The following is a 21,627-nucleotide window of genomic DNA, read 5'->3' on the forward strand; positions in this document are numbered from 1 at the left end:
TCTGCCAGCCCTTCAAAAGTGGTGAGCTGACATCCACTCACCCACCTATGGAAATAAGTGCTCAGTTCAGCAACATATTCACACACATTTTCATCTGCCTTGCGTCTATGCTCACAAACCTTTTTCCTAAACGTTTCAGGTGTTAGCTTAAACAATTCTAACAAGTTATTTTTAACAGCAGTATAATCAAAACATGCAATGTCAGACATTTTTGACAAAACAGTTATAGCTTTACCATGGAGTAAGGGGGTCAGAAACCGTACCCAGAGCCTTTAGTCAACACTATACTGTTTGCATACCCTCTCAAACATATGAATGAAACTACGAAAATTATCCACCTCTTTAAATTGCAGAAGAAATGTACTGACCTTTTGTGGTTCTGGGGTCAAGTTACTCCCTTCCTCATTACCTCCATGACTCTGGTGAGTCAGCATTTCCCTCTTATGCCTTCTCTGCAACTCCTTTTCCTCGGCTTCTATCTCTAAATGCCTAGCTTCCAACTTAAGTTTCTTTAGCTCCAGATGGATTTTAAGTCCTCTGCAGAAAGGTTGAGCTGTCCATTCTCTGAGGGTATTATATCTCCACTGCCAGTCTCATTGTCCTCCTGGTTGCTGCTTTCTCATGCAGCTGTAACCAAGGCTGCAATCAGGTCTGCCTTAGTCAGGTTTCCATACACCAGTCCCCTCACCTGGCACATCTCCACCAGCTGGCTCCTTGTCAGCTTTCCATACTCCTCTGCTGACATGCTGCCTGCTCACCCTAACTAAGCTAACAAACGAAATAAAACAATTGTGATCTGAACTCTGAGTATTCACTGTGTGGCTGATTTAGAGTACAAAACACCTTCAAAGCTCACTGTACACAAGCTACAAAAATTCACTCTCCCCACACCACTACAAGCCAATTAGTATTTGCCACCAGTTAATATGTGATGTGGATATCCCACCACTGCCAAACAATTAGTATGTAATGCCTGTGCCCTAGACCAGCAATCAAGGAGCCTCAATCCACACCACTAACACCAGTGAGGGTTGTCTCATATAGGGAGAAAGGATAACAAATACACACAGTAAAGTGCAATTTCCCTTAAGAGCACACAGAGATCACAGTCAGTCTGGGGCTGGTCGCTCCCTTGCTCTCCAGGTCCCCAATAAGACTCCCCACTGGCACAGCTATAGGGTCCAAATCTCAGCCTAGTGGGCAAGCTAAAACCTCCAACACCCTCTCTGTCCAATCAGTGCTTCATGTCCCTGCCAAGTAGCTGACACACACACACACACACACACACACACACACACACACACTTTGAGAAGAAATGATACAACCACAAAGACACTCCTAGGGAAGGCTGGCACAGGTTCTCCAGCTGTGCCCCTTCTTCCCAGACTATATGGTAGTATCAGCTGCCACCACCCACTAATATTTATCAGCTACTCAAAGGCCCTTAAAAGGGTGTCTAATTATTATTATTATACAATTGGTAAGTGTGACTAAACAGTCAAGGCTTATTAGAGTGACTTGGTACAGGATCACTATATACATGCAATGTACTCTAGAGCTTAAATTATCTCTACACAAAACAGCCACATTTAAAAGGGTTTATAAATATTTAATAATAAATAATTAAAAACACAAGACAATACTTTTTACTACACAATACTAGTCAAGAGTTCAGAGATCACAGAGAAATACTTAAAATAATTCAGTAGCACAGTTCTGACATTACAGAAAAACACTTAGTCTAAACATTCTAGTTTCTAGCTATTTTTAAGAGAAAACACAAGTCTAAGATAAACTTACATATAGAACAAGGTAGTGCTGTGAGTTGGATGGTCAAGACAAAAATGCTTAATGCTATTTGATTCTCTTTGTTTTTAAAATCATATTTCTGGTTCACATTACATCATTCTTCACATTTCCCTGGGTTCCCAGGCTAACAGAAACTACATTTACATTCTTCACCTCTGGGCAGAAACCAGAGCAATAAAGGACATTTATGCTTGCAAATTCTGGCCATTAACTATAGCCTTAAAACAATAGCAAGAATTCCTTCATCTAGACTGGCCGGAGCTGTGTTTATATCAAAGGGTCACAACATGCTTTACTAGGTCATTAGAGTGCACTATTACATTTTTTTTCAGTTCCACATGTAACACTATTTTTACCATTTAAGACAACAAGCCTATGGTTTGCATTAATATTTAAAGATGACAGAATTATCTATAAAATTCTATCTGGCTAGATTGGCAGTCTTCACCTATCTTCACCCAATCTTCACAAGAACAACCAAGACATCACTATTAGGCCCGCTAATAAGGGCAGAGCTGTAGTGATGGACACAGTTTATTATAGTATGAAGATGAATATGTTAAATGAAGTTAACACTTATGTTAAGCTGAATAATGAGGGATTGAACCAGATCAGTAAAGATGTATACACTGATCTGTATGAATTACTTATGTCAGGCATGATAGGACAAGAGCTATACGAGTATTTTTAGTTGAGACACCTTATATTCCAAGTATTAGAGGACTTACTAAGATACAGCAAAGGCACAACGACTCCCCTATGCGACCTATTGCCTCTAGTAAAGGGTGGCTCACAGAGCCATTGTCTATCTATATGGAAAACCAGTTGAGATGCATAGTTGACAAAATAACCACGATTATTAGGGATACAGAGCACTTTTTATGCACTTTATCTGAATATGTTTTTTCAGACGATTTTAATCCAGGTATTTTTTTAGCTACTCTAGATGTTACATCTCTGTTCAACATTATACCAAATGAGGGTGGAATCAATTTTGCCAGGCAGTTATTGAGAGAAGATGGAGTTTCAATTGAAAAGATACAGTTTATTTATTTATTTATTTATTTATTTATTTATTTACATTTAATGACCGGGGAAGTCCACTGGGCCATAATGAGCCCATTTTCAGTGGAGGCCCAGGGAGAAAAGCTCCAAGAATTGCAGTTGCAATGATTAAATGTTGCAAAAAATACAATAGTATGTACAGAAAGTTAAAACATATTTACATAAGAATAAACAATTTGTCATAAGATCGTAGAGTACATATAGACATATGGTTACTAGCCCTTAGCATCTAGGTAGACTGAACATTTACAGAATACATAAACATTTGTCAGAGATCTTAGCAAAAACATTTGTAAACATACAGCTGCTAGGTCTTAGCAGGTTATGTGCAGCAACTTTTTGTGAGGAAAAAAGTATTTTTATATATGTAACAAAAAGCATAGTAAAATAGATAGTACAGAGAAATTTCAGACCCTAGTAGGGGATAGAAAGATTAGGTAGAGATGAAGCAGTAGTAGTGGTTTAATAGGAGTTGATTTCAGTGAAGAGTAATAAGAGACGTGGTTTAGAGGGGTTTATGTTGTCAGTTATATTGTATATTGGTTGATTTGATTTTAGCCAGCAATGTTTTTTCATTTGATGGAGAATACTTCCTGCAAGAAAATGGAGCAGCCATGGGTACGCCATGTGCTAACACCTATGACAATATAGTCATGGCATACTAGGAAACACAGTTTGTCTTCAACATCATCTTCTTTTGGCTGTTCCCATTAGGGGTCACCACAACGGATCATCTGTTTCCATTTCTTCCTGTCCTCTGCATCTTGCTCTGTCACATCAACCACCTGCATGTCCTCTCTCACCACATCCATAAACCTTATCTTAGGCCTTCCTCTTTTCCTGTTACCTGGTAACTTCATCCTTTGCATCTTTTTCCCAATATACTCAGCATCCCTCTTCAGCACATGTCCAATTTGTCTTGAACAATGATAGTTATTCAAAATGTGTAACTTATTATAAGAGATTTGTTGATGATGTGTTCCTTGAATGGAATGCTCTGAAAGTGAACTACAGAGCTTTTTGTAATATATTAACTCAACAACTGAGTTTTTGAAATTCACTGGAAAATGGTATTCTGAATGCATAGAGTGTTTGGATGTCTTCATTTCAAAGAGTGGGGGACAGGTCCACATTGAACTCTATAGAAAAACCTACAGAAAGAATAATCTGCTGTATCGGCAGAGTATGGATCCCATACATGTATACAAAATATTGTTCAAGGACAAGACCTTAGGGAATCAAGACTTACTAGCACATACATGAGCTATAAAATAGCTTTAGGCAATTTAGAAAAACAATTCTTAGAAAGAGGATGTAAATCTCATGAATGTGTTTGTCTGAGAGTTGAAAGTTTAATTGATAGGCCACAGAGAATGAGACCTTATTTTAGAGACAGGAGGGAGCAGCAAAATGAACTTTTGGTTGATAGATCATCCAATTCATATAAGTGCAGAGTGACCATTCCCTACTCTTCTAACAATAAGGCCATACATGATATAGTGTACAAGAATTGGTAGATACTTACTGTAGATGAAAAAGTGCAAGAAATTGTGAGGAGTTGACCCAGTTTTTCTTATAAAAATAGTAAGTCATTGAAAAGGCTACTTTGCTATAATGATGGAGGTAATAATTTAAAGAGGGTTTTGTTTCAAAGGCAAGAGACATTTGGCTGCAGGAATTGCAATCACTGTTTTATATGTTTAATGGCAACACATTTATTCATCCCACCACCAATATTACACATGAATTCAAACAGTATGCTGATTGCAAAACTATGGATCTTGTGTATTTAGCCTCTTGCATAAAATGTCCTGCTTTTTATATAGGCAAGACTAACCGTACATTAAGGGAACGTGTTAGAGAGCATCTTTATGCCATAAACAAAGAAGATGAAAGCAATGCCTTAGCTAGACACATACTTAATCATGGCTCTACACATAGGTTTTTATTTTTGGCTATAGAGTTTGTACACTGTAGTGTTAGATTAGGCAATCTGAACATTTTAACAGAAAATAAATAGATGCAGTGGATTATTAGAATGCAGGCTGATGAAACCTATGGTCTAAATGATAAGGTTTCACTTAAACCTTTTTTTTAATAGATAGACCTTTAAAGCACTAGTGACTCTCAATAATGTATTTTATGATACATGGTTTGATATTTATTTGCTATTATGTCTTATTTTTTATTCTTAGCATGTGAAGATATTATCTGACTGAAGTTTTTATATATACATTTATATATGTATATATTTTTTGAGATTAAATATTACTATCTGCTGGCCGTGGTCTTAGCTGCTAGTTAAGTGAATTTCTGATCCATGGACTTCAACAGTAATTGAAATGCACGCTGTTACAGTTCATATTATTTATTACTTTATACTTCTTATGTGAATATTTTAGATTTATATTTCATGATAGAATTTAAGTTTATTTTACATGGTTTCTCATTATGAAGTTTTTTTTTTCATTTTGAATGTGGTTTTTAATGTGATGTGCTGATTTATATGTTAAATTCTTACTCAATTGAGAATTTATGTATATAAGGGCTATAGTTAATTAATTTGTTTAAAGTCTGAAGAAGCATCCTTGTAGATGCAAAAGTGCTCACTTTTTATTGTTTTTAATAAAGTAGTTCACTGGTTGATCCAATCACTGTGTTTGTCAACTCTTGTTTGAGTTTATCACATGTTGGATTATTATAGGTGCTTTATTCACTGACCCTTTGTGATTTTGATATGATAGAAGAATGCCAAAGAAACTGAAATGTTGTACAAAACAATGGTATGACCAGTACTACTGTATAGACAGAGCAGTTGAGGAAACTAGAGATGATGGAGATGAAGTGTCTGAGGTGAGTGATACAATGCACACTGTGGGACAAATGAAGAAATAGGGACATAAGAGTAGAAGCTAAAGTAGCTCCAATTATAGAAAAAGATGAAAGAGAACAGATTGCAGTAGTTCACACACATGCAGGAAAACAGTAGATAATGTTGTGAAGAAGATTTGGGACAGACAGAAAGAAGACACAGGTCACTACTCATTGTTTAGTGTGTGTATGACTTTGTGATACGTCTTACAGAGCCATGGCCACTAGTACTATTTTGAGGGCATTTTCAGGGTTACATTCTCAGAACCTCCCAAATGGTATTAAATGAGATTGTAAATGGATAGAGATTCGGTGTTTGGCCCCTCTCCTGCAGAGGTTAGTAAAAGTTTGATGAAAGCATGCTGATTAAGGGAGACTCTTAAGATTTTTCAGCCCTCCTTTTCCAAAATTTCCAAGGCATTTTCTATATCCTCATCCAATTTTGGCAAAAAACAGAACAAGCAAGCTCAATAAAATACAGGTAGACTGATGTTTAAGAAGAAATGGCAAGGGGTTGCAAAAAGAAGTCTCAAACCTACCAAAATCCAGGACAGTTCAACAATTTTGAATGACTTCAAAGGACTAGAATACCTGATGGTCAATAAAAGTCAGAGAAGCAGAAATTTAGAGTACCAGACTTTATTCACGCTTTCGTCAGTAAGACTTCATCAGAAATAATAACAAACACCTAGCTGCATCAATATATATGCAATAAATAATTGTCAATTATTCAATCAATGCAATTCTGTTCCCCCAAAAAACTTAACTCATTATGTGCTGTATAAAAACATATTCAATAATAAAAAATTATAAAAACACATTTCAAATACAATATGTAAATGTTATTTCATACTAGCAACTTTCAACTTCCTATTTTTAAGAAAGCATTTGATATTAATGCTTTCATTCAGGCCTGGTTTACTGTCAGCATTTAATCTCAGTTGCCAAACTGTCTCCCTTTGCTCCAACCTATTTTTGTAATCCCCTCCTCTCAAGTCACCATGCACAATTTCTAATACCGAAAATAAAAACTTCTTAAAACTAACACACTCAACAGAGTGTCGGCATAACGCACTCCTCTCATTTTTTTGTTTTGATAAAATACAAATGTTCTCTAATGCGCTCAATGAGTGCTCTAGTGGTCATACCTACATAATATGCATTACAACAACTACACATACCAATATAAACAATACCTCTGGATTTGCAGGAACAATACCCATGAACTACAAAAGTTTGATCCAAATGGGGAATCATAATAAATGGCTCCTCAAGAATACAATTGCACATACTGCAACCTTCACATTTGAACATACCTTTTTTATGAACTTTATTTAGTAAAGTGTCATTCATTATCGAATTATCTCTCTCTCCAACAACTTTTTTATATTACCTGATTTTCGGTAAAAAAAAAGCATGACTTAGTCCCTATTACCTCAATAAGATCTTTGTTCCCCTCCAATATTCTCCAGTTCCTGTAAACAATGTCTCTAATAAAAGAACAATCAGTAGTCATGTCCATCCTAAACACAGCTGAATGACGCTTATAAGAATCCCCTACTGCTGATTTTTATAAACTAAGGGATTCCTGAGAGTTAGTGGATATGCCTCATCCCTTTTTAATAAAATTTCCTCCTTAATTGACTGTAAATATGCCAAGACATAACCTCTAGTCAAAAACAAATCAGTTATGAATTCAAATTCAATAATAAGGGAAGTTTCCTGGGTAGTCATCTGGCTATCCCAAATGTACTAGCCCTTGGGAATGTTTTTCTTGATAAATAAAGGATGACCACTACAACAGTGTAAATATCCATTTGCAAAGGTATCCTTATGATATATTTTACTATCAAAAATGTTTTCATTCACATTCCATGTCAAATTGATATCTGAAAAATTTACACTTATGCCACATTCTCCTTTTACAAATTTCAAAAAAATTGAAGTGTTATTAATATCTAATAGAAAGTTGTCAACCTCAATTGAAGTGGCTTCTAAAATGAAAAACAGTTCATCCATAAACTTGGAATAATAAATACCTCTATATTTTTCAAGCAAAGGTACCAGTAAAGTAGTTTTCCAAAAGGCCATTAGTATGTTAACATATGCTGGGGCTGCTGGAGACACCATTGCTACTCCCTTTAATTATTTATAAAAACATTTATTAAAAAGAAAAAAGTTGTTATATAACACCAATTCAATTAAATCACATAACAAATTTGTTTTAGTTTGACCAAGGTTGGTATTACTATACAAAAACATTCGAACTGCTTCATCCCCTTCTGAGTGGGGAATACTCGTAAAAAGTGAGACACCATCTACTGTGACTGTTTTGAAAAAGTCAACCAAGTTTAAAAGGCATGATCTGCCTTTGACAAAGCCAAACTGGGTTGGATCCAAAGTCTGCAAATTCCCTATGTCTTTATTTATGAGGTCCATTATGATCCTCTCCATAGCTTTGCAGATAAGGCTTGTCAAGCTAATGGGCCGGTAATTTCCAGGGTCTGTGGAGGCACCGCCTTTGTGAAGTGGGACCACAGTTGCAGTGCGCCACTCCCTGGGTACGTATCCAGAGGTGAGACTATGATTAAACAGCTGTCCTAGCTGTGGGTTTAATTCCTCGTTGAGTTCAATAGTCATGATGACCATATTTCCCCCTTGTCACTTTTCATGAATCTTAAATGGCTGAAGCCCCTTAATTCCTTCAATGCAAGACGTTCGTCTTTAGATAAATTAGCAAACCACTTTCTATGCTTATTAACCAAACATTGTTTGAAGTCATGTAAACACATTTCTTCAAATACACTAAGTGTGTGACATAAATTGGGAGTAAAACAAGACGGCTTTTTAAAATCAACAGACACTTCATGTACAATTTTGAACAAATACTGTAAATTCAATTTTCTAGTATATTGCTTAAAGTCAATCACACTTTTTTCATATTCTGCCCTTTTTACAGGTACAAATCCAAAACTGTATTTAAGTACTTGCTCTTGTGTTTTAGAAAAAAACAGTATCAGTTAGATTTAATAAGTCAAAGTTACCAGTTATTTTATTTACTGGTCGTCCGTGGACGATTCTGAAGTCATTTGTTCTTTGCTTCTCGCCGCTCACCCCCTCATCATCCTGGTCTCTCTCTTTGATAAAAAAAAACTTTGGGTCTGGCTCCATTTTACCCTAAATCACCTGTCTTTACAGAAGTACCACTAGGACTGCTAGTTAGCTGCTCATCATCTGTGGCATTCCCATCGCTAGTAAGAGCTGATTCCACCCTCCCACTGTTGAAAACCTCGTGACCACCACCGAAGCTTTTGTATGGTTGTTTGATCTTAGGCGGTAACCAGACTGATTTGATTTGATGTTTCTTTTTAAAGCCACAGAATTCTTATTATTGACAAACTTAGCTAGTGCCCATGTTGAATTAAAATTCTTATTTTTGTTGTTATTCCTTTGAAACAATGGGTCAAAAGTCTCAAAGGCAGTATTACTTTCATATGATGCTACATCCCTCAGTAGTTTATGATGTTTACGAGTCACGATACCATTTTCATGTTGTTCTACTTCTTTCAGTACCATCTGGTAAGCTCCATCACTAAACTCTTTGGACAACTGGTTGACCTCTTCATCCAACTTCAGAATTTCTGATTTCAGTAAGCCCATCGTTTTGATGTTGTTTGCTGTCAGTAGTTTAATCAATTGAAGACCCGCATTATTAAAAAACACAGATAGTTCATGAAAAATGGGTCTTCTGAACTGATAACCAAACCAAAAGCACTTGAAGGAAATAAGGCTGCAGGCGAAAATTCAGATAGTTTAATGAGGTATAAATATAACATAAACGCCAAAGACACTCCACACTGCGTTTTCGTTTAGATCCACTTCATCAGACAATTTTAAACACTAATAGAGAAATAGTGTTTTATTAACTATTGGTAACAAAGGTAGTGCAATATTTAGTGATAAATTAGGAAAGTATATAAAGTTTAGCTAATATTTACAAGGAAAAGTTTTCATTCTTTCTCTGATGCTAGCTTAGTTAAACTGAATTCTGCAGCTATTTTTGTTTATGTCCGTTTAAATAGAGTAATTAAGAGTGTTGAAATGTTGGTTTAATTGATATTTATTCAATTAAAGTGCTTGTATTTAAGGGGTATGAATTGAGTGTTTAAAAATGTCTGATGAAGTGGATCTAAACGAAAACGCAGTGTGGAGTGTCTTTGGCGTTTATGTTATATTTATACCTCATTAAACTATCTGAATTTTCGCCTGCAGCCTTATTTCCTTCAAGTGCTTTTGGTTTGGTTTTCAGTTTGGTTAGCACTTGTTCCATTCCTTATTGTTTCTTCTGAACTGATACCATTTGGGCATTTAACAAACATTAACCCTTTCAGTACCACAGCTAATTCTAGACACCTGTCAACGTATTTATTCTCTAGGTCTAAAGACCTGTGCTTTTTCAGCAGTCTACATAAAGTTTCACATTTCTCATGATATTCATCAATTTCAGTTTTAGCCATTTTGTAATATGCTTTACCAAAAGGATCATATGACAGTCCATCACAAAGCGAATACTACTAAATTGCTTGCAACCATTTAATGTCTCAATGGAGCTGTGCTGGTTAGCACTTGTTGGGTCAATAGAATTCAAATCTACCACTGTAACCTGTTCCTCCTCAGAACTAAGATTACCTTCAGCTGAATTTATCTGTCTGCTGAGCAACAAACTCAATGATTTTTGTATATCAGTCATAGTAGCCACCAATACCTTCAATAGACTTGTATCCCCCATCGAAGGTGTGGGATGAACAGAAAGTTCCAATAAAGGATCGTTCTCCACTTCGGACATCAAGAGTCATGCACCAAACCAACTCAACTGCAAAAGCAGCATGTCCAGCCACCAAAAACCAAGAACCTCAAAGAACTAGGATACCTGATGGTCAATAAAAGTTGGAGACGCAGGAATTTAGTGTACCAAACTTTATTCATGGTTTTGTCAGTAAGACTTCATCAGAAATAATAACAACAACCCAGCTGCATCAATATATACACAATAAATAATTGTCAACTATTCAGTCAATACAATTCTGTTACTATTAACTTTTAACTTCCTATTTTTAAGAAAGCATTTGATATTAATGCTGTCATTCAGGCCTGGTTTACTGTCAAAATAAACTATTACTCTAAAATCCAATCAAAGCACCATAATAATCCTCAAAAAATCTGGACAGCTATAAACAATATACTTTTACCAGGAAAAGTCAGGGCACCCCCTCCTACCACTACTAATAACTCAGACAATATTGCTACTCAGTTTAATACATACTTTACTGTAACCATCCTAGCACTGTCAAGCAAACAAACCCCCTCAACTAACAAAACTTCCACTACCCCTTTCAATATTAAATCAACCTTCTTCCTGCAACCTGTATACATTGACACAACCAAAAAAACTACTAAAAAAGTTAAAACCCATTACACTATCTGCAGATAACTTACCTGCTGAGTACCTAAAACTAACAGCAGACGGAATTGCCTATCCTATATCAATATTAATCAATAGATTCATAGCAGAACAACATGTTCCTCCCATTTGGAAAACCTCTTATGTTATACCCCTACATAAAGGTGGCTCTTCAACAGATTTTTCCAACTGTCATCCAATCGCAATTTTGTCACTACTCTCCAAAATTCTAGAGAGGGTTATTTATATGCAAGTTACTGAATATCTGCAAATGAACAAACTCCTAACTAACACTCAGCATGGCTTTCAATCATTCCTTAGCACTTCAATCACTCTAATGTCATTTCCTAAAACTGTCAACAGGAACAATAATAACTATGCATCCGTTATTTTCCTTGACCTATCAAAGGCCTTTGATATGGTTTTTCATGCAAAACTTCTAAATGTCATCACTAAACTAAATTTTCGCAATTCTACTCTTGTCTGGTTCCAGGACTACCTTACTGGATGCCAGCAAGCAGTTTCTTGGCAACAGACCCTATCATCCCTTCTGCCAGTGATCCTACATGCCCCTCAAGGCTCTATCTTAGGCCCACTTCTATTCTCAATATTTACAAATAACCTCCACTTGTCAACCCCGCAGGCCTCACTTATCCAATATCCACATGACTCAACAGTGATATGTGCTGCTCCCTCACTTCCTGAACTTCAAAAACTAACACAAGAATCCTTTCTTGCAGTTGAGTCCTGCTAACAAATGCTCAGCTAATATTAAACCCTAAAAAAAAAACAAACTTATGATCTTCCATCCTACTAAATTTGCCTTGCCCACTAACACATTTAACATTTCTTCACTAAATAACACCATCATATCATCATCCTCACACACCAGGCTTTTAGGAGTTGAAATTGACTGTAAACTTAAATTTGATATTCACATTTCCCAAAATGAAAAAAGTACACAAAAAACTTTGAACATTATATAGGAATAAACATCATTTCACTACTAATACTAAAATTGTCATTTCCCAAGCCCACTAAATGCAGCTCCCATACTCACTAACCTACAAAAATCTGAGGTACAAAAATTTGAATCCTGCTATAACAAAATAACCAGATGTAATGGGATACTATCTCGCCACATTCATAACAGATGGGTTCGGAGCCGATCCGTCGGCTCCGACTCGTCCACTAATATATTAGAACGAAGTCTCTCATTGGCTGGGCTACCCCTTATCCCACAATGCACCACGCCTGCTTCCCCAGATCTCGTTTGCTGCTTTTCAAGACGGACGTGGTCTCAACTTGGCTGGAGCTAAGTCATTTTCTTGACCTTTTGGTCTTTTTTGTATAGGGTTTCTGTCAGGAATCTGATTAAACAGCTGTTTTAACAGCTTTGTGAGTGTTTGTAGTTAGTTTGAGAAAAATTTAATTTTATTGTTTCTCGCGTTTCTTGTGGACTGGGCAAGGCACGTTTAACTTACTAGGTTGTTTCCTTATTGGATATACAGCTATTTTTTTCCTGTTGTGGTGTGACAGAGTTAGTTAAGGGCTTTAGCCCACGTAGTTCCCTTTCTGTTTGTTTCACTGTTGTGGAGGGCTAAGCCAGTTTAAGTTAGAGGGTTTTAGCCCATACTTCACTAACTATCTTTGTGTTATTGCTAGTCACCTGTGCTTTCTGTCAAAATGTCTAAGGAGCAAAAGTCGGGTTTTAAGAAATGTACTAAATGTAATTATAAGATGTCTATTACAGACAGCCATGCTATCTGTGTGTACTGCCTAGGCCCTAAACATTTACAGGATTCTTGTAGTTTATGTCACGCTTTCTCCTCCAGGGTTCTCCAGGAGAGGAAAAATAAATTGATTCTCAGGGGTCTGGTTAAGCCTTCTTTTGAAGAAGCTTTGCTTCTGCTCCAGCTTCCAAAAAGAAGAGATCGTCGGCTCTGACCAGTCCGTCGGGCCCGGTGTCTAAAAAGCATAGATTGTCGGATCCGACAACTAAGAAACAAGGCTCGACTTCTTCTTCCTCGGCTCCATTGGCTTCGGAGCCGATGGCTGGAGAGTCTGCCTCGGTGCTTCTTTCCTCGGCTCCATTGGTTTAGGAGCCGCAGGTTAGTGCATCGAGAGGCCATTCGCCTGCCTCGGCTCCATTGATCTCGGAGCCGATGGAGGTTTTCGGCTCAGACTCTTCCCCCTCGGCTCCGAAGCTGCCTTCGGCGCCGACACTGCTGCAGCCGGTTCCGGTTTCGGCTCCGACAGTGTTGGAACCTTTTCGGAGCCGATCTCCTGCCTTATTGGAGCCGAGGCAGATGTCTTCTCGGCCCCAATCTGTTTCCTCCAAATCCTCTAGGCTATCTGATTCGGATTTGGATAGGGTTATCCAGAGGCTGTTCCAGTCCCCAGTTTTTACCAAAATGATCTCGGCTCCAGCCCACGCGGCTTCGGAGCCCACTCTATATCCCATACATTTGATTCCTCCTCCAACCCCCTTGGAACCGTTGGAGTTGGTGCGGGTGGATCGGAGCCGAACTGTCTAGTCAGAGCTGGGACCCCCTCGGAGTTCCTCTGCTCCGACTTTTATTCCTACCCTATCCTCGGTGTCAGGGTTTGGTACCGGGACTTCCTCAGTGGGGGCCGAGGGCAACACTGTAGAGCTCGCCTCTTCGATGCCCAGTCTTCCCCTCGGAGCATCTGCCACAGGCATTCCGGGTACCTCCGTGGTCTCTCAGCAAGTGCCCTCTGCAGAGTCTAGAGGTCCTGCTTTTGAGGCCATGAGGAGTGCGCTGGCCATGACTTTGCCGGTTCAGCAGGTTTCTACCCCACCATCTCAAGTTCTGGGTACTGGTGCCTCTGGAGACATTCTTTCCCGCGACAGTGGGGCCCTGGGGCCTGAGGTTCCCTTCTTCCCGGGGGTTCTTCTGAATCTGCTTCGGATGAACCCCCAAGGAAGAAATGGTGTAAGAGGAAGCACACTGATTCCCAGGATGAATCCATTACTTCAGATACTGACCTCGAGGATGCAGAAGGGTCCCCTAAATCGTCCTCGGATGACGTCTCTTTCTCGGATATCTTTGAGATCTTGAGATAGAGAGGCGATTGGCAATCCAAAGCCCCTTCCGCTGAGGAGTCAGTTTTCCTCAAGGCCTTTGGGGCCCAGCCCTCCTCCTCCTGGGTGTCTCCACCCTTCGACGAATTATTGGACTTAATCTCTCGAAGGGTGTGGGAGCATACTGACACAGAGGAACCGGTGCCCGCCAGGCCCAATAAGTTTCTTTCAGCTCCTCCCCAGAAAGAATTCCTCACTAAAGGTGTTGCAGTTGATGCTATGGTGGTGGCATCTGCCACTCAGCAGGACGTGGCAGAGGCTTCAACGTCTATTCATCCTCCTAATAAGGATTCTAGGAGCATGGATAGGTACGGGAAATGTACCCTTTCTTCAGCGACCTTTACCATGAGGTCGCTGAACTATCTTTGTCATTTTACAAGGCTCCAAAGGGACCTCCTCAAGGAGTTAGGAGAGTCCCTTGTGGGTAACCTTCCTGAGGCGTTGGCTCAGACTGTAGGTGCCCAGATGTCTACCCTGACCTCTATTGTCAACTCGTCCATGAGGCTCATCTCCTATGCAGCCGAAGGGGTGAGTAGAGCAGCGGGCACAGGAGTGGATCTTAGGAGACAGGCCTGGTTATGCATTCGTGGAGACCTTTAAGTCTTCCTTCACCGATGCCCCCTTTGATGGGTCTTCTTTGTTTGGACCCAAGGTGAAGGACACTCTTACTTGGTGCGAGCAGGAGGGTAAGACCTTGACTGCCGTCGGGGCCCGTTTTTCCTCTCCCTCTAGACCTTATCCCAAGGCCCAGAGAGGAGGGAAAATGTGGTTCAGAAAATCCCAAAAGTTCTTCTCTACTCCACCGAGTGATCCCCCCTCCAGAGGTGGGGGGGGCTCAGGAAGATGCCGTCCTAGAGGTGGCAGAGGCCCCTGTAACTCTGGAGACCACAAATCCTTTCGTGGTTCCTCCTATCCTCAATGTCCCTAGGATGTGGCCCAGCTGTGCTTCTCCGGAGCCAGTCGGGGGTCGTTTTGCGAAACACCCACAGGCTTGGGAACCAATAACCAAGGATCAGTGGGTGCTTCGCATTGTAACCGGAGGTTACCTCATCCCCTTTTTCAAGCCCCCTCCTCCTACAAGGAAAATCCCGGGCGTGCCACCCAGTCAACGTGATCTGGCAGCCGTCGAAGTTTCAAAGCTGCTAAAAAAAGGGGCATCCAGCCCGTCCCCGCTGACCAGATCGGATCAGGAACTTACTCAAGGTTATTTTTGGTGCCAAAAAAGACAGGGGATGTAAGGCCCATTTTGGACCTCAGCCTTTTGAATCGTTTTGTGAAGAAGTCCAAGTTCCGGATGGTCACCCTTCAGTCCATTCTCCCGTTATTGGAGAAGGATGTCTGGATGTGCTCCATAGACCTCAAGGATGCTTACTATCACATATTGATACGTCAGGAGTCCAGGAGTCATCTGCGCTTCCGCCTAGGAACCAGTCATTTCCAGTTTTGTGCACTGTCCTTTGGTCTCACCACAGCCCCCAGGGTGTTTACCAAATGTCTGGCAGTAGTGACAGCTCACTTGAGAAGTCTCGGATTCCAAGTGTTTCCTTATCTCGACGACTGGCTCCTCACTGCCACCTCCAAGCATCTACTGATTTGAGCGTTGAGGGCCACAGTAACTTTGGGTCTCTCGCTAGGAATCTCTTTCAATTGGAAAAAATCTGTGCTGCGGCCATCTCAGCGTATCACCTTTATAGGCGCAGAGTTAGACACAAAAAGTATGCGAGCATTTTTGCCATCAGAGAGAATTCAGGTTCTACAATCTCAGGTCCAAATTTTGTTACCCAAATCTCGAGTTCCTGCCAGACAGATTCTTCAGTTATTGGGTACGATGGCTGCAACCATCCTCCTAGTACCATGGGCCAGACTGCACATGCGAGTGCTGCAATGGCTGTTATCGGTTCAGTGGTCATACCAAGAACTTCCCTTGGATCACCAAATTCTGATTACGGACAGTTGTCGTCAAGATCTCCGTTGGTGGCTATGTCGGTCCAACCTGGACCGGGGGCGTCCTTTCGCTCTTCAACCTCCTGTTGCCACAGTGACCACGGACGCCTCCCAGATAGGGTGGGGGGGTCATTATCTGGACAGGACTGTCCAAGGCACTTGGCAGGATTGCGAAGCGCACCTTCACATCAATGTCCTGGAAATGAGAGCAGTGCTTCTGGTTTTACAAGCACTTCATCATGCTCTCCCCCAAGGTACTATTGCGATTCTGTCCGATAACATGTCGGTAGTTTGGCACATAAACAAGCAGGGCAGAACCAGGTCCTACCCCCTTTGCAGGGAGGCCATGAGAGTATGGCACTGGGCCATAGCCTCTTGACGTTTCTTAGTAGCCACGCACATTCCGGGGAAAGCCAATGTGATTGCAGACAGGCTCAGCAGGACTCTCCTGTTGCCCCACGAGTGGTCCCTCAACAACAGAGTGGCTGCATTGATCTTCACCAAATGGGGTCTCCCTTGTTGCGACTTGTTCGCCAGCCCCAACAATGCGAAGTGCAGACAGTTCTTCACTCTGATGCCCTCTCAGGGGCAGTCTCCAAGGGACGCTCTAGCCCACACTTGGCCCCCGGGTCTACTTTATGCCTTCCCTTCGATTCCCCTTCTCTCGAGGGTGATTCAGAAGGCTCTCCATGTCGGGTGCGACATGATTTTGGTCGCCCCACATTGGCCCTGTCAGGTTTGGTTCCCGTTTCTTCAGAAGTATGCGGCACAGGGCCCTTGGATTCTGGACCCAGTACCGGACCTGTTATCCAATCCGTTGGGACTCCCTCATCCGTCCCTCCGGTCGCTGTGACTGGCTGCTTGGTTACTCCACTTCCATCCTTAGTTAGAGATCTTTCTCTTTCTTCGGAAGTAATGCACATCTTGTCTTCTTCCCACAAGCCATCTACCATTAAGCTGCATTCCAGCAAATGGAAAAGATTTGTTTATTGGGCACAACCGAGAGGCGTTGATCCTCTTACAGCCTCAGTTCCGCATGTCTTGGAATTTCTGGCTTCCTTATTTCATTCTGGCTCTTCAGTCTCCACACTTAAAGTTCAACTGGCAGCTATATCTAATTTTCATGTTGCTGTAGATCCCTCTTTAATGGCTAACAGACTTTGCAAGTCTTTTTTTAGGGGAGCCTGGCACCTCAGGCCTCCTGTGGCTCATCCTGTGCCCCCTTGGGACTTAAATTTGGTTCTGGCCTCCTTAACTGCCCATCCATTTGAGCCAGTAGCCACTTGTGATATCAAATTCCTATCATGGAAAATGGCTTTTCTAGTGGCTATTACTTCTGCTAAGTGTGTCTCAGAGCTTCAGGCTCTCTGTTCTTCCCCTCCATATTTGATCTTTCACAAAGACAGTTTCCCTTAGATTGAATCCATCCTTTTTGCCTAAAGTAGCATCCCCTTTGTGCATCCAGCAATCTTTGGAGCTTCCAGTTTTCTTCCCAAATTTTTCTACTAGAGCAGAATATACCTTTCACCAGTTGGATGTTCACAGGCAACTACGTTTTTACTTGGCTAGGACCACTCAGACTAGAAAATCTGACCAACTGTTTGTGTCCTTTGCGGAGAATAGGTTGGGTCTTCCAGTTGCAAAAGCCACCATTGCTAAATGGATTAAGGATTGCATCTCTTTTATTTATTCCCACTCAGGCAAGGAGTTGCCTTTCCAAATCAAAGCTCATTCCACTAGAGCTATGGCCACCTCTGTAGCTTTTCATTCCAAAGTTTCAATAGATGATATTTGTGCGGCTGCTACTTGGTCTTCTCCGCACACCTTCATTTCTCATTACAAGCTTGATGTGGCTTCCCGAGGCAGAGCTTCATTTGGTTCCGCAGTTCTCAGGAGTGTGTTCCAATGAGCCACCTGGGGTTTTTAGGTGCTAGGGACGCTGTCCCATCTATTATGAATGTGGTGAGATAGGATCCCATTACATCTTTTAGTTATGTACTTACCATAACTTTGGATGTATGGGATCCATCTCGCCTACATTCATACATACCCACCCTCCTTCCCCCTACCTTTTGGATTTGGAGGAAATATAGATCTTGATAACCTCTCCCATGGAAGGTCTCTAGTTGGTTACAGTTATTGGTATATGTTTTCTGTATCTGCATGAATGTATAAAGTGAACAAACAAGATCTGGGGAAGCAGGCGTGGTGCATTGTGGGATAAGGGGTAGCCCAGCCAATGAGAGACTTCGTTCTAATATATTAGTGGCCGAGTCGGAGCCAACGGATTGGCTCTGAACCCATCTGTTATGAATGTAGGCGAGATGGATCCCATACATCCAAAGTTATGGTAAGTAGATAACTAAAAGATATGCTACAAGCTCACAAGCCAAAACTTATCATTGCTCTGCACTCGAGCAACCTAACTGGTTAGAACTCCCTCAACGCCTTCACTACATTCAGTTAACCATGGCCTAGAAAACACCAGCCCTACAAACATTGCTTCTACCCTATACTACTAACAGAACCATATACTCCACTAACAAACATCACATAAAAATCAATGCATCCAAATATCAAGTAGGAGATTCTCTCTTCTGAAATTATATAGATACACTCTGGAATGAACTTCCTGATAACATTACTACCATTACATCTCTACCCCAATTTAAAACAGCTCTAAAAACCCTCCTACTGAACAAATGGCTGTGTCCTTGCTTTACCCCTGACTAACATCTCTCTCTCTGTCTCTGACCTTACCAATACCTCTTCGTATCCTATAAGCCTCCTGACTATAACACCTCCCACTCTCTGTTCTTATTTTCCTGTCACTCAGTACACTATCACTTCTCACTCTTATCACATTTATGAGGCAAAAATATCTCTGACTTCACAATGAAAATATGTGAAATGTTTGAATGTTTACTTGAAGCTGTGGTATGCCTATTTCCATGGCATTGTAATGTCTTTTGTACTAATCTGTTTTGTAATCTTTGGGCAATTGTCTACCAATTGTCTAAACTTAACATGTAATAACTAAGTTAGCCTAGTTTACATTTTACTTATTGCACTGTGCATACTTTGTATTCTGCTATTTCTGTATGTTCAATGTGGAGCTTTTCTCCCCGGGCCTCCACTGAAAAAGGGTATGTGTCCAGTTGGACTTTTCCAGGAAACAAATGTAAAATAAGTAAATTTCAATGTGGAGCTTTTCTCCCCGGGCCTCCGCTGAAAAAGGACATGTGTCCAGTTGGACTTTTCCGGTAAACAAATGTAAAATAAGTAAAATAATGAATAAAATAAATTTAAAGGTATGTTACAGTCTCAAGGCAGTCTCTTAAAACATGACACTACAATATTTAAAATGGACTGTGGTGGTGGTGCTGCGGTAGCGTTGTCGCCTCACAGTAAGACGTTGTCCTGTTCGATTCTCAGCTAGAGCGTCTTCTGTGTGGAGACATACATGAATGGGCATACCTTCGTTGAAGGTTGTACGTCAGGGCCAGCAACTCGGCATGTAAAAATCTACTGCCAATCATTAGCGGACCAGAGTTCCGCTGTGGCGACCCCTAACCGGAAAGAGCCAAAAGACACAACAACAATATTTAAAATAACATTCCTGAAGAGAAAGGTAAAAAAAATGCACAAAATTAAGAAAATGGGAGTTTTTTATTTCCCAAAGGAAACATCTGTCCAGCAAAAGAAAGCACAAGCCTTCTGTCTATTCCTGAAAGCCTCATAGGATCATTTTCTTAGACAGCAGTAAAGCTCTGAAGGGTTATGTGTCAAAATGATGAGCATCTGCCCTTCTGACCTTTTCAGATCAAGACTATCTGGTAGAAAGAGTAGGAGTGGGAGAGAGAGAATGGATTGGTATCAGATATTCCCAACCTATTATTTGAGAAGTAAAGTATTTAGTGATTGCATTTCTGGGAAGTTTGACTTTTTACAGCAGTATGTTGGAGACTGGACTATGGATAGGTGGGACAACTTGGAAAAAATGAAGAAAACAATAAAGATATATTTGGAAAAAAGTATGAACAAAGGATCATACAATGAGAGTTGAAATGAATTATAGATCTACAGTGAAAAGATTAGACTTGCATAGAATTTGAACAGTCATGTGGAATAGTTATATAAGGGGCTAAGGTGAATGGCAGAAGAAACCTACTGGGTCACTGATGAGGAGGGCAAATATCCCAAAATGATAAAGAAGTTAACACATGTAAGAGAAGGAAGTATTAATACAAAAAGACAGATAGCTAAAGTCATTTAACAATTACAACAAGATTTTGGACAAGCAGGCTGTAGGTTTAATGTGAGATGAGAAAATTTGTTAGCAGTGGAGCTATCACAAAAAGAATGGGAATTACTAGCATGGCTCCTGGTAAGGTAGACAGGAGAAGAAAATCTGGGATATTTGCATGGGAGTATTTGCATATATATTTTTACACTCCACAAAGGATTACACTCTTGCAGAGTGCAATTACTGGAGATGTGAGGTACAGGATGGGAGAAATTAAATGCATCTCTTTATTTCATTTTATTTATTTTATTTTTATTTTACATTTGTTTACTGGGAAAGTCCAACTGGACATAGGTTAACATTTATGATTAGTATTTCTCTCTCCTATATTTTTTTTCTTCTACTTTGCACCTTTGTATTTTTATCTGGGAAATGACAGCAGATGTTACTACCTGCTCAGTACATTATGTACTCAAGTCCATTCAGGAAGCTCTCATTACTTCAGTAACTTAGAAAGTACACTAGTTCATAGATAAGTACTAGACTAACTGCCCTTGTGGGCCATTTTAAGTGTAACGAATTAACCCATGTGAGAATGAAACGCTGCGCCTTGTGTCTGTAAGGCAAATATAGTGACCACTATGCCAACCACTCTCTAACCAAAGGTGAAAATCAAACAATGTATCATGTGTTTGTGAAATACCTTAACCACTATATCAACCTCAATTCTTCAGATAATCTCTGTAGTGCAAGTTGCTTCTTTTCCGGAGGTGAAAATATCAGCTAAAATTGGAAATCCCTTGATTTTGGAAAAATAACGAGCTGGGTATAGATATTATGGCTTCAATACAGTCTTCTGGACTGCTGCCAGCATTCAGGTTTTGTTGCTGAGAAATGGTAAATGTGTCATTCATTTTAATGCTTTGTTTATTCATACAGATTTCAAACGTACTTATTCACAGAATTATTAACATCTGTAGTCAGTCTGTCTACTTAGAAATCTCCAAAACTTACATGTTAGGCAAATTCAAAAATGTAGAATGATTAGAATTTTGTTACATAGTTTGGTTTACAATTGTCCTATGTATAGTCCTCTAAATGTAAATTTGATGTGATACTTTGTGA

The sequence above is a fragment of the Protopterus annectens genome, chromosome 2.part1, assembly GCF_019279795.1.
Source record: "Protopterus annectens isolate FY-2018-M chromosome 2.part1, PAN1.0, whole genome shotgun sequence".
Classification (NCBI taxonomy): Eukaryota; Metazoa; Chordata; order Ceratodontiformes; family Protopteridae; genus Protopterus; species Protopterus annectens.